Source organism: Triticum urartu, chromosome 6A (genome assembly GCF_056163025.1).
Source record: "Triticum urartu cultivar PI428250 chromosome 6A, HENAU_Tu73, whole genome shotgun sequence".
Taxonomy (NCBI): domain Eukaryota; kingdom Viridiplantae; phylum Streptophyta; class Magnoliopsida; order Poales; family Poaceae; genus Triticum; species Triticum urartu.
The window spans coordinates 398,878,618-398,895,591 of NC_141878.1; positions in this window are offsets into that span (position 1 = coordinate 398,878,618).

Below are 16,974 nucleotides of genomic sequence, written 5' to 3' on the forward strand. Positions count from 1 at the left end.
GTTACTTTGGAGTGACTCTTTGTTGCATGTTGAGGGATAGTTATGTGATCCAATTATGTTATTATTCTTGAGAGAACTTGCACTAGTGAAAGTATGAACCCTAGGCCTTGTTTCCTAGCATTGCAATACCGTTTGTGCTCACTTTTATCATTAGTTACCTTGCTGTTTTTATATTTTCAGATTACAAAAACCTTTATCTACTATCCATATACCACTTGTATCACCATCTCTTTGCCGAACTATTGCACCTATACAATTTACCATTGTATTGGGTGTGTTGGGGACACAAGAGACTCTTTGTTATTTGGTTGCAGGGTTGCTTGAGAGAGACCATCTTCATCCTACGCCTCCTATGTATTTATAAACCTTAGGTCATCCACTTGAGGGAAATTTGCTACTATCCTACAAACCTCTGAAATTGGAGGCCCAACAACGTCTACAAGAAGAAGGTTGTCTAGTAGACATCAAGCTCTTTTCTAGTGTTGTTGCCGCGGAGGTTAGCGCTTGAAGGTATATCTTTAGATCTTGCAATCGAATCTTTTTGTTTCTTGTTTTAGCACTAGTTTAGTTTATAAAAGAAAACTACAAAAAATATGGAATTGAGTTTGCATCATATTCTTCATCTTTTTAATATCATTCATGAGTATGATGGAAAGGAAAATTGTGCTCAAGTGCTAGAAGAAGTCTACAAAATGTTTGGCACTAAATCTTTGAATGATGAGCATGATTGCAATGTTATTAGTATGACATCTTTGAATATCCGTAGTACTAATGATGATTGCACTAGTCATGATGAGAATGTCTCTTATAAGCATGTCGATTTTTGTGGAGTGCATAGAGTTTGCAAGTACACACCAATTAGGGAAGATAGATTTTGCAAGAGGCATAAGTACTTAGAAACTAAATGGTTGCAAGAAAGGCTAGATGTTTGTGCTGAAAATTTAAATTTTCTTGGTCGTACTTGTGAACTTTGCAATGAACGTGGTCATTTAACCATCCGATGCAAATTGTTTCATAATCTAATCATTTCCAAAAATTGTGTTGACTTGATTTCTCTTGCACATCATAATGAACTTAGCTTGCTTATGGGTTATGAAGAAATGAAATGTATAACTAACTATCTTCCTGTATTTGCCCGTGATAAACTTCTTGGTTTTGATCTAGAGGAAATTTATATGTATTGTGCAGTGAATAATATTGAAAATCGATATATTTCCAGCTACATAAAGAAAAGAAAAGAAATAGAAGATGAAGAGAATACTAATGAAAGGGAAGAGACTTCCCAATATCCTCCTATTATTTCTTATGATGAATCAGGTAACGAGGAGGAGCCTTCTATTCAGCCAATCTCATTAATAAGGAGCTCCGAAAAGAGGGTTGAACCCACACATGATGTGAAGAAGAAAAAGAAAAGACAGAGAAGCAAAGGTGAAAAGGTATCTCTCCCAAATGATGTTGCTCCTATTACTCCTTGTGATGATGATAATTGCTAAACTATTGGTGCTATCCATACTATTAATGATGAAAGTGATTATGCTTATGATATGAAAAGGCCCAAGCTTGGGATGCTATGTGTGATGAAGATGATGTTTTTGAGAATATATTTGCTGCAATTAATGTTAGTCCCAAGCTTGGGGAAGCTATGTTTAATGAAGATGATATTTGTAGTCTCCCAAGTTTTGATATGCAAATTTATTATGATGATAGCATGCCTCATACTTATGATGATTATATTTATGAAAGTGGGTTTGGAAGAGTGTCAACTTTAGGAAGTAATGATCCCGCTATTTTGGAGGATGTTGAATCTTATTGTGATAATTATGAAAGTGGATTTGGAGAGGTCATGACTTTATTTAGTGATGATTCCACTATCTTGGAAGAGGTTCAATTGATTATGATGAGAACAAAGTTGCTACTTATGATAATTATTGTGATGATACATATGCTATAAAAAGTAGTGATGATTATATTTATAAAACTTGTCATGATTATGATTACCCTTTTTCTGAACATTACTCTTTTAATGTGGAAACTATTTATAGTATTCGAGTCTCTTATGATACTCCCACTATTCCGATTGAGAAGAATTTTGCTTATGTAGAGAGTAGTAAAATTTCTATGCTTGTAGATCATGAAAAGAATGCTTTAGGTGCTGGTGATATTGTTGAATTCATTCTGATGCTACTGAAAATTATTATGAGGGAGGAACCTATGCTTGTAGAAATTGCAATAATATCAAGTTTCCTCCCTATGTGCTTAAAATCTTGAAGTTATGCTTATTTTACCTTCCTATGCAAGTTGATTCTTGTTCCCACAAGTTGTTTGTTCAAAAAATCCCTATGCATAGGAAGAGGGTTAGACTTAAATGTGCTAGTCATATTCTTCATGATGCTCTCTTTATGTTACATTCTTATCTTTTATGTGAGCATCATTGAAATCATCATGCCTAGCTTGGGGCGTTAAACGAATAGTGCTTGTTGGGAGGCAACCCAACTTTATTTTTGTTCCTTGCTTTTTGCTCCTGTTTAACAATAAATAATTTATCTAGCCTTTGTTATGATTTATTTATTATGTTTTAATTAGTGTTTGTGCCAAGTAGAACCGTTGGGAAGACTTGGGGAAAGTCTTTTTGATCTTGCTGTAAAAATACAGAAACATTAGTGCTCACGAGAATTGCTGCCATTTTTATTTGGAAAGTGCTATTAAGTTAATTATTTTTGAAGATGATTAATATATAAATTCCTCACGTCCAGAAATTTATTTTAGAATTTTTGGGGTTCCATAAGTTTGCTTTAGTTACAGATTACTACAGACCATTCTGTTTTTTGACAGATTCTGTTTTCCATGTGTTGTTTACTTATTTTGATGAATCTATGGCTAGTAAAAGAGTTTATAAACCATAGAGAAGTTGGAATACAGTAGGGCTAACACCAATATGAATAAATAATGAGTTCCTTACAGTACCTTGAAGTGGTGTTTCGTTTTCTTTCGCTAACGGAGCTCACGAGATTTTCTATTTTGAGTTTTGTGTTGTGAAGTTTTCAAGTTTTGGGTAAAGATTCGATGGATTATGGAATAAGGAGTGGAAAGAGACTAAGCTTGGGGATGCCCAAGGCACCCCAAGGAAATATTCAAGGACAACCAAGAGCCTAAGCTTGGGAATGCCCCAGAAGGCATCCCCTCTTTCGTCTTCGTTCATCGGTAACTTTACTTGGAGCTATATTTTTATTTACCACATGATATGTGTTTTGCTTGGAGCGTCATTTTATTTTATTTAGTTTTGCTTGCAGTTTGAATAAAATACCAAGATCTGAAATTCTTTAATGTTAGAGAGTCTTCATATAGTTGCATAATTATTCGACTACTCATTGAGCTTCACTTATATCTTTTGGAGTAGTTTGTCATTTGCTCTAGTGCTTCACTTATATCTTTTTAAGAACACGGTGGTGGTTTTATTATATAGAAATAGATGAGCTCTCATGCTTCACTTATATTATTTTGAGAGTCCTAAACAGCATGGTAGTTTGCTTTGGTTATGAAACTAGTCCTAATATGATGGGAATCCAAGAGGGATATAATAAAAACTTTCATATGAAGTGCATTGAATACTAAGAGAAGTTTGATACTTGATAATTCTTTTGAGACATGGAGATGGTGATATTAGAGTCATGCTAGTTGAGTAGTTGTGAATTTGAGAAATACTTGTGTTGAAGTTTGTGATTCCCGTAGCATGCACGTATGGTGAACCGTTATGTGACGAAGTCGGAGCATGATTTATTTATTGATTGTCTTCCTTATGAGTGGCGGTCGGGGATGAGCGATGGTCTTTTCCTACCAATCTATCCCCCTAGGAGCATGCACGTAGTACTTTGTTTCGATAACTAATAGATTTTTGCAATAAGTATGTGAGTTCTTTCTGACTAATGTTGAGTCCATGGATTATACGCACTCTCACCCTTCCACCATTGATAGCCTCTCTAGTACCGTGCAAATTTCGCCGGTACCATAAACCCACCATATACCTTCCTCAAAACAGCCACCATACCTACCTATCATGTCATTTCCATAGCCATTCTGAGATATATTGCCATGCAACTTTCCACCGTTCCGTTTACTATGACACGCTCCATCATTGTCATATTGCTTTGCATGATCATGTAGTTGACATTGTATTTGTGGAAAGCCACCGTTCATAATTCTTTCATACATGTCACTCATGCATCATTGCTATCCCGGTACACCGCCGGAGGCATTCATATAGAGTCATACTTTGTTCTAGTATCGAGTTGTAATCATTGAGTTGTAAATAAATAGAAGTGTGATGATCATCATTCATAGAGTATTGTCCCAAAAAAAGGCCAAAAAAAGAAAGGCCAAATAAAAAGAAAGGCCAAAAAAGAAGAAAAAAGAAAGTCCAAAAAAGGGACAATGCTACTATCCTTTTACCACACTTGTGCTTCAAAGTAGCACCATGATCTTCATGATAGAGAGTCTCTTGTTTTGTCACTTTCATATACTAGTGGGAATTTTTCATTATAGAACTTGGCTTGTATATTCCAACAATGGGCTTCCTCAAATGCCCTAGGTCTTCGTGAGCAAGCAAGTTGGATGCACACCCACTTAGTTCCTTTTGTTGAGCTTTCATATACTTATAGCTCTAGTGCATCCGTTGCATGGCAATCTCTACTCACTCACATTGATATCTATTGATGGGCATCTCCATAGCCCGTTGATACGCCTAGTTGATGTGAGACTATCTTCTCCCTTTTTTGTCTTCTCCACAACCACCATTCTATTCCACATATAGTGCTATGTCCATGGCTCACGCTCATATATTGCGTGAAGATTGAAAAAGTTTGAGAACATCAAAAGTATGAAACAATTGCTAGGCTTGTCATCGGGGTTGAGCATGATTTAAATACTTTGTGTGGTGAAGATGGAGCATAGCCAGACTATATGATTTTGTAGGGATAACTTTCTTTGGACATGTGATTTTGAAGAGACATAATTGCTTAGTTAGTATGCTTGAAGTATTATTATTTTTATGCCAATATTAAACTTTTGGCTTGAATCTTATGGATCTGAACATTCATGCGAAAATGAAGAGAATTACTTAGAGAAATATGTTAGGTAGCATTCCACATCAAAAATTCTGTTTTTATCATTTACCTACTCGAGGACGAGCAGGAATTAAGCTTGGGGATGTTGATACGTCTCCAACGTATCTATAATTTTTGATTGTTCCATGCTATTATATTATCTGTTTTGGATGTTTATTGGCTATATTATACACTTTTATATGATTTTTGGGACTAACCTATTAACCCAGAGCCCAGTGCCAGTTTCTGTTTTTTCCTTGTTTTAGAGTATCGCAGAAAAGGAAAATCAAACGGGGTCCAATTGACCTGAAACTCCACGGAACTTATTTTTGGACCAGAAGAAGCCCACAGAGTATCGGAGATGGACCAGGAGAGTCCTGGGCTGCCCACGAGGGTGGGGGGGCGCCCACCCCCTGGGCGCGCCCCCTGCCTCGTGGACAGCCCGGAGATCCACCGACGTTCTTCTTCCTCCCATATATACCCATATACCCTAAAAACATCGGGGAGAAGAATAGTTCGGGAGTTCCGCCGGCAGAAGCCTCCGTAGCCACCAAAAACCAATCTAGACCCATTCCGGCACCCTGCCGGAGGGGGAATCCTTATCTGGTGGCCATCTTCATCATCCTGGTGCTCTCCATGATGAGGAGGGAGTAGTTCTCCCACGGGGCTGAGCGTATGTACCAGTAGCTATGTGTTTGATCTCTCTCTCTCTCTCGTGTTCTTGAGGTGATACGATCTTGATGTATCGCGAGCTTTGCTATTATAGTTGGATCTTATGATGTTTCTCCCTCTAGTCTCTTGTAATGGATTGAGTTTTCCCTTTGAAGTTATATTATCGGATTGAGTCTTTAATGATTTGAGAATACTTGATGTATGTCTTGCGTGGGATACCCGTGGTAACAATGGGGTATTCTATTGATCCACTCGATGTATGTTTTGGTGATCAACTTGTGGGTTCCGCCCATGAACCTATGCATAGGGGTTGGCACACGTTTTCGTCTTGACTCTCCGGTAGAATCTTTGGGGCAATCTTTGAAGTACTTTCTGTTGGTTTGAATAGATGAATCTGAGATTGTGTGATGCATATCGTATAATCATACCCACGGATACTTGAGGTGACATTGGAGTATCTAGGTGACATTAGGGTTTTGGTTGATTTGTGTCTTAAGGTGTTATTCTAGTACGAACTCTAGGATAGATTGAACGGAAAGAATGGCTTCTTGTTATTTTACTATAGATTCTTGAATAGACCGATCAGAAAGGATAACTTTGAGGTGGTTTCGTACCCTAAAATAATCTCTTCGTTTGTTCTCCGCTATTAGTGACTTTTGAGTGACTCCTTGTTGCATGTTTAGGGATAGTTATGTGATCAAATTATGTTATTATTGTTGAGAGAACTTGCACCAGTGAAAGTATGTAACGTCCCAAATTTTCAATTTGGAATGTTATACACTAGATCATCATTGCATAACATATTTTATTGCATTTGGGTTGATCCTAGAAAATCCTACGCAACTCAAGGACCCTCGGAGAGAGTTGGGGATTTCGTTATTTTCACATTTGAGTTTTCTCAAATTTTGAAAATAGGATCATTAGATTTTACTTATTTTATCTTCACTTATTTCTATTACAAAAATATGAGAGAGGAAATAAAATGACTTTCCCAAATAAAGAAATATTGAGGTTTTATAAAAAAATCAAATAAGATTTTATTTTGGTTTTATTTGCTATTTTATTTGAATTTAGGAAAAATGCGCGTTTTTCAAAATTGCATTTAGGCCCCAAATAAATTTTCATCCTGTGGAGCTTGATTTTAGAAGCCGGGGAAAATTTATTTTGGGATTTTTGGAGTCCGTTTTGTATTCCTTTTGTTTTTTTCTGAGCGTAACTATTTAAAAAAACGCAACCGACCTACCGGGCCGTCTCCAACCGGCTTTATATAGTCGGGGAGGCCCAGCCGGACCCCTAAACCCTAGCCGCCGCCAACCCTGCCGCCCTAGCCCGCCGCCGCCACCCGCCGCGCCGTCCCCCGCCGCCGCCGACGCCGGAGCCGCCGCCCGCCGGATCCGCCGCCCGCCGGATCCGCCGCCCCCGGAGGTTGACCTCGCCGCCGCCAGTTTTTCTCGAAAAACTGATCGGTTTTCTGTCGGTTTTGTTCGTTTTTTTTGTTTCGTTTTTTTAAATAGATCGGTTTTCTGGTTTATTTATTTAGCGAGCGTTCGCTCGTCCGTTCGTTTTAACGAACAAGTTCATCATTCAGATCCAGTTAACGAACGTCCGTTCGTTAATCTGTTCGTCGTTTTTCTTTTTCTCGGATTAAATCCGCGATTTTTCTGATCGCGATTCCTAATCCGTTTTTCGTTCTAGTATAACTTTTCGCTCGTTTATCGGAATCAGGCGATTCAAGCGCCTGGAGTTTCATCTCGAAACCCTATTTCCGTTTAACCAACTCAAACAAGTTTTTGCATCTGTAAAAATTGCCCTAGATCCAGAATAGTAAACGAAGCCTGTTTCTTTTGCCGTTTGTCTTTCGTTGCTTTGTTCATTTTGATTCTTTTTGCCAACCGGAGTTCTTAAGTTGAACTTTCTGGTTAGATCTCTTATTTGAGTTTTACCTGTGCATTAGTTGAGTACTTATTGTATGTTGTTTTCTTTGCGATAGAGTACTCGAAGTGCCCCGCTTGCTACTTCGAATCGCTAGGTTTCCCGGATCATCAGCAAGGCAAGTAACACTTTGATCATACCTCCTACTACCCAGTTTTATTGCATTAGATCAATCCTCACCCATTGCATGATTAGGATCTAATTAAATTGTGGGTTTGGGAAGTAGTTGAGGTAGTACCTATTACCTGTTTATTATCAAACCTTTGGGGAGTTACTTCTACGTTGCTTATTATGCTATGCTATGCTAGTAGACGTGGATTGGGTGATTGTATCCATGACAGATGTGAGATTGTTAAATTAATGGTTTATCTAAGGTGTCAACTTAAATACACATCTGGGTGGATTGAGGCACCTGGGTATTCCAGTGATTGCATGTTTTCTTCTGGACCGCCACCCAGGCTCAAAGGGATCATGAGATTATTCATGCTAGAAACTTCTGTGTGCAGCCACAAGCTACTATGGGCTCTAGCATAGTTGACTAAGTCGCGTGAACTCTTACAGTGGCAGACTAGCAGATCTAGGGGAAAGTAGGTGTAATGGTCTACCCGATCGTAAGGTGCTAGCGCTTCTGAAAGACTATGTCTCGGTCATCCGTTTCTCAAACACCATGTAGTGCGAGAAATCAAACGGAGGCGATCGAGTCTTGTGGGGAAAAGTGTGCAAACCTCTACAGAGTGTATAAACTAATCATGGTTAGCTGTGTCCCCGGTTATGGACAACTTGAGTATCTATTACCTGGATTATCATGTGAATCTCATCATGTTACTCTAAAATTAATTTTGTTGGGTTTTGTTTAATGATGATGTTTAAATGGGATTGAGAATGTTGTCAACCATTCTCAATGTTTAGCAACTACCATGATAGTTAAATAAAATTTATTCCTTTGAAGTAAGGAAAAATTGGTTTTATGCAAAACTGTAACCATAGAGCTTTCCACCAGCCAAATATGCATATAGTATAGTCTTATTCCTTCATTGCTCTCTATGTGTTACATTGCCAGCATATTCCATGTGCTGACCCGTTTCGGGCAGCAACGTTCATGTTGCAGACTTTTCAGACGATGATTAAGGTGTTTTTAGGTCGTGGTTCTATACTCAGTGATGCCGTTGGAGTTGATGGACTCACTTATCTTCCAAGCCTTCAGCTGTTATCGTTATTAGATGGCCTTGAGCCATATTTATTGTAATAAGCTCTCTTTTGAGACACTCGATGTAATAAGTGTGTGATTGCTACTCTGTTATGAATCCTTCAAGTACTGTGTGGTGTCAGCATTACTGATCCAGGGATGACACCTGAGCACAGAGATTGGACCGTTTGAGGTCTGGTCGCTACAAGATGGTATCAGAGCACACGCTGACTGTAGGACACGACCACTAAGCTAAAGCCCTAGATCACTACTCACTCTCTTCTCATTCTGACTTCTCATCTTTTCTACTCTTTTAGGATGGCGGATGCAAGGAACAAGTTCACGCAACCAGATGAAGATACACCCTTTGGACGTCATTTGAAGGAAGTCACTAGATACCTGAACATAGGAGTACCAAGCTTCACCGGAACCTACAACGCCACTTTACCTGAAGAAGAGCGCTGGATGATTCAAGTTCAAGTTCCAGGAAGGACGTTCATGCCAGTCACTGAGCCCATAGAGTTTTCTTTTGATGCACCAACTTGGAATCTAGGAAAGAGCATGGCAGCTCACATCGCCATGGGACGCATTGGATAAGTTTACCGCAATGATCTCAAGGATACTATCTACAAGATTTGTGGGCGCCGATATGAGCACTGGGAGATGATCAACACCAGGAAAGATAGATCAATTGCAGCTTTTATCCAGGAGTTAAACCAGCACATTCGATGTCAGGAGAACCAGATGTGCGCCGACATGATAGATCTGAAGAAGGCGAGGACAAGAATCAAGGAACTAGAGGAAGAACTCAAGGCTACACGTGAAGATTATTGTCGGTGTCAAAACCGGCGGATCTCGAGTAGGGGGTCCCGAACTGTGCGTCTAGGCCGGATGGTAACAAGAGGCAAGGGACACGAAGTTTTACCCAGGTTCGGGACCCCCTACCCGAGATCCGCCAGTTTTGACACCGACATTGGTGCTTTCATTGAGAGTTCCTCTGTGCCATCACCGTCAGGCCCGATGGCTCCTATGATCACCAATAGCGATGCGGTCCAGGGTGAGACCTTCCTCCACAGACAAATCTTCTTCTTTGGCGGCGTCGCACTGTGGGCCAATTCGCTTGGCCATCTAGAGCAGATCAAAAGCTACGCCCCTGGCCGTCAGGTCAGATTCGAAAGTTTAAACTACACGGCTGACATCCGCGGAGACTTGATCTTCGACGGATTCGAACCACTGCTGAGCGGGCCGCACTGTCACGACAAGAATGGTCTAGCTCTGCCGCCGAACAGTGCCCTGGAGGCCGCACCCACATCGGCTCCGACCCTTAGTTCGGAGCCAACCGCACTGATCGAGGATGGGCGGTTGGACGCCACCTCGGGGGCTGTAATCCCAATGGCGGTTGAGCCGAACACCAGTCCCGTACTCTGCAAGACTCGTGACTCCATGGAGCCGGATTCTTCTCCGGACTCCAAACCCTCCGCACCCCTGTCGATCGAATCCGATTGGGCGCCGATCATGGAGTTCACAGCCGCGGACGTCTTTCAGCACTCGCCTTTCGGTGATATCCTGAAGTCACTGAAGTCTCTCTCTTTATCAGGAGAGCCCTGGCCGGACTACGGTCAGCAAGGTTGGGGTACGGACGATGAAGAAATTGAAAACCCACCCACCACCCACTTCGTAGCCACTGTCGACGACTTAACCGACATGCTCGACTTCGACTTCGACGACATTGACGGTATGGACGCCGATGAAGGAGACGATGAAGAACCAGCGCCTATTGAGCCCTGGAACGCCACCTCATCACACGACGTATACATGGTGGACGCACCAAAAGATGATGATGAAGAGCGGAAGGACGCACCGAAGGATTGTTCCCTCGAAAAGCAGTCAAGGCGGCGATGCAAGCGCCGCCCCAAATCCTGCCTCGACAGAAATAGCGATCACACAGACCCAGCACTGGAGCAGGGCAAACCGCTGCAGGACAACGGCAATCCGGATAATCAAACCGAACAAACAAACCCTATCAAGGATAATGGTCCGGACGACATAACGCCGGACAGGCACCCAGAGCAGCAGAACGCCCGTAAAAGGCTTGTTGCCACCGCGAGGAGCCTTAAAAAGCAGAAGCGAAGGCTCAAGGCTACGCAAGACACACTCCAATTCAGATGGAGCAAAATACTCAACACTGCAGCAAGGTACGGCGACAATCGCCCCTCCAAGCGCTACCCAAAGCGGAAGCTGCTACCCGAATTCGATGAGGAGGCCGCAGACCCCCCACAACCAAATATCAAAGCAGCCACCTGGTCGGATAGACGACCCCTCTACCAACACAGAGCGGCATACAGCGCCGCTCACAATACAACACGCGACCCAGGCGAGGGTTCGCACCCAAAGGACGGCGCAACAAGATCCATCTATGGACCACGCAAGCGCCCCGAGCATACAATGCAACACAACAAATATCCGAACAACGCGGTACACCCAGCTACAGGGGTGCCACACACCCTCTATGTTTCACCGACGAGGTGCTGGACCATGAATTTCTAGAGGGATTCAAACCCGTAAACATAGAGGCATACGATGGAACAACAGACCCCGGGGTTTGGATTGAGGACTACATCCTTCATATCCATATGGCTCGAGGAGATGATCTCCACGCCATCAAATACTTACCCCTCAAGCTCAAAGGGCCAGCTCGTCACTGGCTCAAAGGCCTCCCCGAAAGCTCCATTGGAAGTTGGCAAGAGCTCGAAGACGCCTTTCGGGCAAATTTTCAAGGGACTTATGTCCGACCTCCGGATGCGGATGATCTGAGTTATATAACTCAGCAGCCCGGAGAGTCAGCCTGAAAGCTTTGGAATAGGTTCCTTACTAAAAAGAACCAGATTGTCGACTGTCCGTGATGAATGGCTCGCCAGACACCTCGGCCAAAATAAGCTATGAAAGATGGCCGCATTAACAAACCTCATGACCCGCTTTTGCGCGGGTGAGGACAGCTGGCTAGCCAGATGCAGCACCAGCGACCCCAGTACATCAGAAGTTAGAGATGGAAACAGGAAATCACGGCGCAACAGCAATAACAAATGCCGGAATAAAGAAGACATCACGAAGGGCACGGCAGTAAATGCCGGATTCATAAGCTCTCGGCCAGGTCAAAAGCCGCCCACTAAAGGCACCAGGGATGAATTGTCCAGCCTCAACAAAATTCTGGACCAAGTATGTCAGATCCACAGTACCCCGGGTAAATCTGCCAATCATACCCACAGAGAATGTTGGGTCTTCAAGTAGTCCGGCAAGCTCAACGCCGTACACAAGGGGGAGGACACACCAAGTGAAGACGAGGACGAGCCCCCCAAGAAAGACACGGGGGAACAAAAGAAATTCCCACCAGAAGTCAAAACAGTAAACGTACTACACATGATCAAGGGAAAAAACAATGCGGCACCCCCAGGAAAATATACCCAAGTGCCTGTCACCTCGAAGCCCTGCCAATGGTCGTCTCAACCGATCACTTTCGACCATCGTGATTACTCAGCAAGTATCCAACACGCAGGATGGGCTGCCTTGGTATTAGACCCAGTAATTGGCGGATATCACTTCACACGAGTCTTGATGGACGGCGGCAGCAGCCTAAACCTAATATACCAGGATACAATCCGCGGGATGGGGTTAGACCCAACACAAATTCGCCATAGCAATACTACCTTTAAAGGAGTAACGCCAGGCCCACGGGCTCGTTGTACGGGCTCCCTCCTACTACAAGTTATATTCGGCTCCCCCGATAACTTCCGTAGCGAGCATTTAACCTTCCACATCGCTCCGTTTCAAAGTGGCGATCAAGCACTGCTCGAGCGCGAAGCTTTCGCTCACTTTAATGCAATACCACACTACGCCTCCCTCACACTCAAGATGCCCGGTCCACGCGGCATCATTTCAGTGCACGGAAATATCAAGTGATCTCTGCACGCCGAAGAGAGTGAGGCTGCCTTCGCAGCCACACACTAAAGGCGCCCGGACTAGCCAAAGCGCCCCATAGGTCGTCAAGACCTCAGACACAACTAATCGAGTCCGGCGCCGCTACTTATACAGAATAAATGGTCATACCCCTATTTACAAGGGGCTCAACGCGCGCAGACATGTGGCCGTTCCTCCTCATCTTGAATTATGCATAGTTTCTTCAATTATCTTTTTGCACGACAACCTTTTTCACCTAAATTCCTCTCTTTTACAGACGATCATCGTGCCACACCTATCCAGGATACGGCACAACGGAGACACTGGCGCAGACGTGCAGCAGGGACCCGCTCCAAGGATTCTTTTTAGATTAAGACCCTGCGTAAACCTTTTTTACTATCTCTTGTTGATACATATCCACCATTGAGAAGGATGCTGACGTCTTGGCATGTGGCCACGCTAGACCAATGCACGTACCTGGACATAAGGGGCTTCTTACGAAGGCTATAATTTAGGCCCGGTTTATGCCACAAAGACCGAATACCTTAGGGAGTGTTCGGCGTCGCGAGTTTGGCCCTATATGCATCAGCTCCGAATCATTGTCTTTGGTCAAATGTTGGGTTTGCTCGGCTCCTGTGTTTTGGTGCCTTACGTTCCGCTTTACCGGCTAGGATAGCACCAGGAGAACTACTGTGATTGTGCCCTGGTTCATCCGGACGAGCACCTCAGTAGAGAAAGCCGAAAACTGACTGTGATGATCTAGCGCGAGACTGGTCAACCACTCGATGACCCATGGGAATGTTAGAATTCCTCCGCCTTAATGAAGGGCCGCTTTTCGGCCAGGCATATATGCACCCCGGGATCGGGAGAGTGCGGAGCCATCAGGGGCTATCTAGTAGCCCCACTGTCAAACTCCTATGGCTAAGTGAAAGTGTTAAAGCATTATAGTCCGGTTGCCTCGCTCGCTCCACTATCACCTCCTTAATAGGACCAAGACGTTGGGTTAAGTGTGAACGCGTGTTTCTGCGAACACCTCCGCATTATATGCGTGGGGGTTGAAGCCGACGACTGCAATCTTTCAGGTTATACACATGTATACATAAACGACTGCCCAGGAGGCATCACATTACTTTCAGGCAAAAGTTTAAAAGTAGCCTTATGAAAATTTATAAAAGCATTTTGCTTACAATGAGATTACATGTCACTCAAACATAATATTTTTTGAGCACTGGGTCTCTATCAAACGAGCACCCTCAAGAAATTCCTCAAAGTAGTGCTCAGCAGCCCTTCGACCTATGGCCGAATCCCGCACTGCAATAGTGGTAGCATCCATCTCTGCCCAGTATGATTTAGCATGGGCAAAGGCCATTCGTGCGCCTTCTATGCACGCCGACCTCTTCATCGCATTTATGCGTGGCACCACGTCAAGGAACTGCTGCACCAAGATGAAATAGCTGCTCGGTTTCGACCTTCCCGGCCATAGCTGATCCACAACTGACCTCATGGAGAGTCCGGACAACCTATTTAGTTCGGCCCATTTGGCTAATTGGTCCGTCAATGAAAGCAGACGCTCGGGAGAAAGGAACTGTTTCCGAAACAGCTGGTCTACTTCACGGTCTGTCTAACTCTGGAAGTATTTGGCCGCATTGGCAGCGCTCGCCGCCAAATCCATATACACATCCTCCGAACTCCACAGCCGATCCAGAGGGGCATACCGTGGATCTCCGAACTTCCTCTGCAGCATAAAGGATTTCCCGGCTACAATATCCCCGGCTTCCCGCAGCTCTTCCTTCTTTGCCCTCATAGCAGAATGGAGGCCTTTTCCCGTTGCAGCAGCCTTCTCAAGGTCCGATGCCTTCGCCTGGTTTTCCTTTTCAAGAGCCCGGCAACGGTTGACGGCGGCTTTTAATTCTACGGCCATATTCCCCATCTTATCCCGGCTCTCGCCATGCGCGGCCTTCTCGGCTCGCAACTCTTAGGCCACCTTCAAAGCAGCCACATTACCCAATCTCGCTTGTTCCTTGGCTCGGGCAAGTTCCGCCTGCAAGGCTTCAACAGTGGCAGCTCCATCTGCAGTAATAACATGTTAAATATACTGGCTTCATGCCGCTCTTACTATGTGGCGTTTACCAGATAATAACACCTACCCTGCACCTCATCAAGCCTTTTGTTAACAAGCTCGATGTCGGCGTCTGCCGCATCCAACTGCCGTTCTAAATGGGCAAACTCGCAAGCCCGGCTAGCCACCGGAGCTTCCATCACCTGCACATAAAGGCAGTATGGTTATTACCTGGGAATATGATCCTCTGTTCGTCGTCGTTTCCGACAACGACCAGAGTCTCAGGGGCTACTATCTACACAGGGCACACCTAGTATGTGCAGGACTATCATACATTATTTTACGTACCTCAAAGCCTGTCAGTAGAGTCATAAAAGCTTTATGCAATCCGCTTTCGGCGGACGAGATTCTCTCCATCACCGTATTCATCAGCACACGGTGTTCATCTGAGATGGCCGCTCGCCCCACCAACTCCCTCAGAACATCCGACCGCACACTAGACGGTGCCAGACTCGTTTGTCTGCTCTCTTCAGGAGCCGAACACTGGGAACTTCGGGGGTCGACGGGATTATCTTCTGGCCTCACCGGACTCGGAGAGGCCCTTCGCGACAACACTTCAGGGTCGCCCGCTTCCGGAGCGGAGGAGTCCGGAGGAGGCGTTTCGCTCTCCATCATCTCTGGAAGAAGATCCCCTGAAGACGAGCTCATTTGAGAGGGGCTAAGGCCCGAACTGCAAAGATACATGCAGTGGTTATCTTCTCAGAAGAAAAGACGACATATCTGTACTATTAAGGTATTTTGGGTCACTTACGACTCGTGGGAGAATTGATCCCCCCGCGGACTTTGTGCGGCAACCGCACCCCCCGGGGTAGGACCCTCTGCGGGAGACTTCTTCTCCCGTTTGGAAGCTTCAGCTTCAGAATCCCCAGACGCAATCCTTTTCCTCTTCTGGCCGACTTCCTTCATGAAGACGCTCGCTCCCTTGGCTAAAGCGGCCAGCGTTTGGGGCTCGCGACCGCCCGCATTTTCCTCCAAGGGCTCCGGGCAAGGTGTGGCCTGGAGCATCTTTTCCAATATCAAATTTTCCAAACCATAAGGGAGGGGGGCCGAGCACCGAATCAACTTCGCCTTCGTTAGCCAGTCCTGGTCAAAAAGCAGACTCTCAGAAATAACTTCGCATCAAAGGAGAGGTAGTACGCTCGGTCGAAAGATGCCTTACCTATTCGGCGGCGCGGTTGCTACTCAGGCCCGCGTCCTCGGTGATTTCCGGACACTCCACTTGAGGTCCGAAGAACGACTTGTACATCTCCTCGTGAGTCAGGTCGAGGAAATTTTGAATGGCGCGCGGTCCCTTGGGATTAAACTCCCACAAGCGAAGAGGCTGGCGTTTGCAAGGCTGGACTTGGCGAGCCAACATAACTTGTGCTACCGCAACCAAACTGAAATATCCATTAAAGAGATCTTGAATGCGGCTTTGCAGTATAGGCACGTCCTTGGCCGGACCCCAGCTCAATCCTCTGCTAATCCATGACATCAGTTGTGGTGGAGGGCCCGGGCGGAAGACAGGGGCGGCCGCCCACTTGTCACTTCTAGGAGCCATGATGTAGAACCACTCCTGTTGCCACAATTCAGACACCTGTGGAATGGAACCTTTGGGCCATGCAGCTCCCGTCATCTTGCGTATTGAGGCATCTCCACACTCCGCATGTTGCCCCTCGATCATCTTCGGTTTTACTTCAAAGGTCTTGAGCCACAGGCCAAAGTGAGGGGTAACCCGGAGGAAGGCCTCGCACACAACAATAAATGTCGTGATATGAAGAAAGGAGACCGGAGCTAGATCATGGAAATCTAGCCCGTAGTAAAACATCAAGCCCCTGACAAAAGGATCCAATGCAAAGCCTAGACCTCGGAGGAAGTGGGAGACGAACACGACGCTCTCGTTGGGTTCGGTGGAGGGGACGGCCTGCCCCCGGGGAGGCAGCCGATGCAGAATCTCGACGGTCAGATATCTGGCCTCCCTCAACTTTTTGACGTCTTCTTCTGTGACGGAAGAAGGCACCCATCGGCGTTGA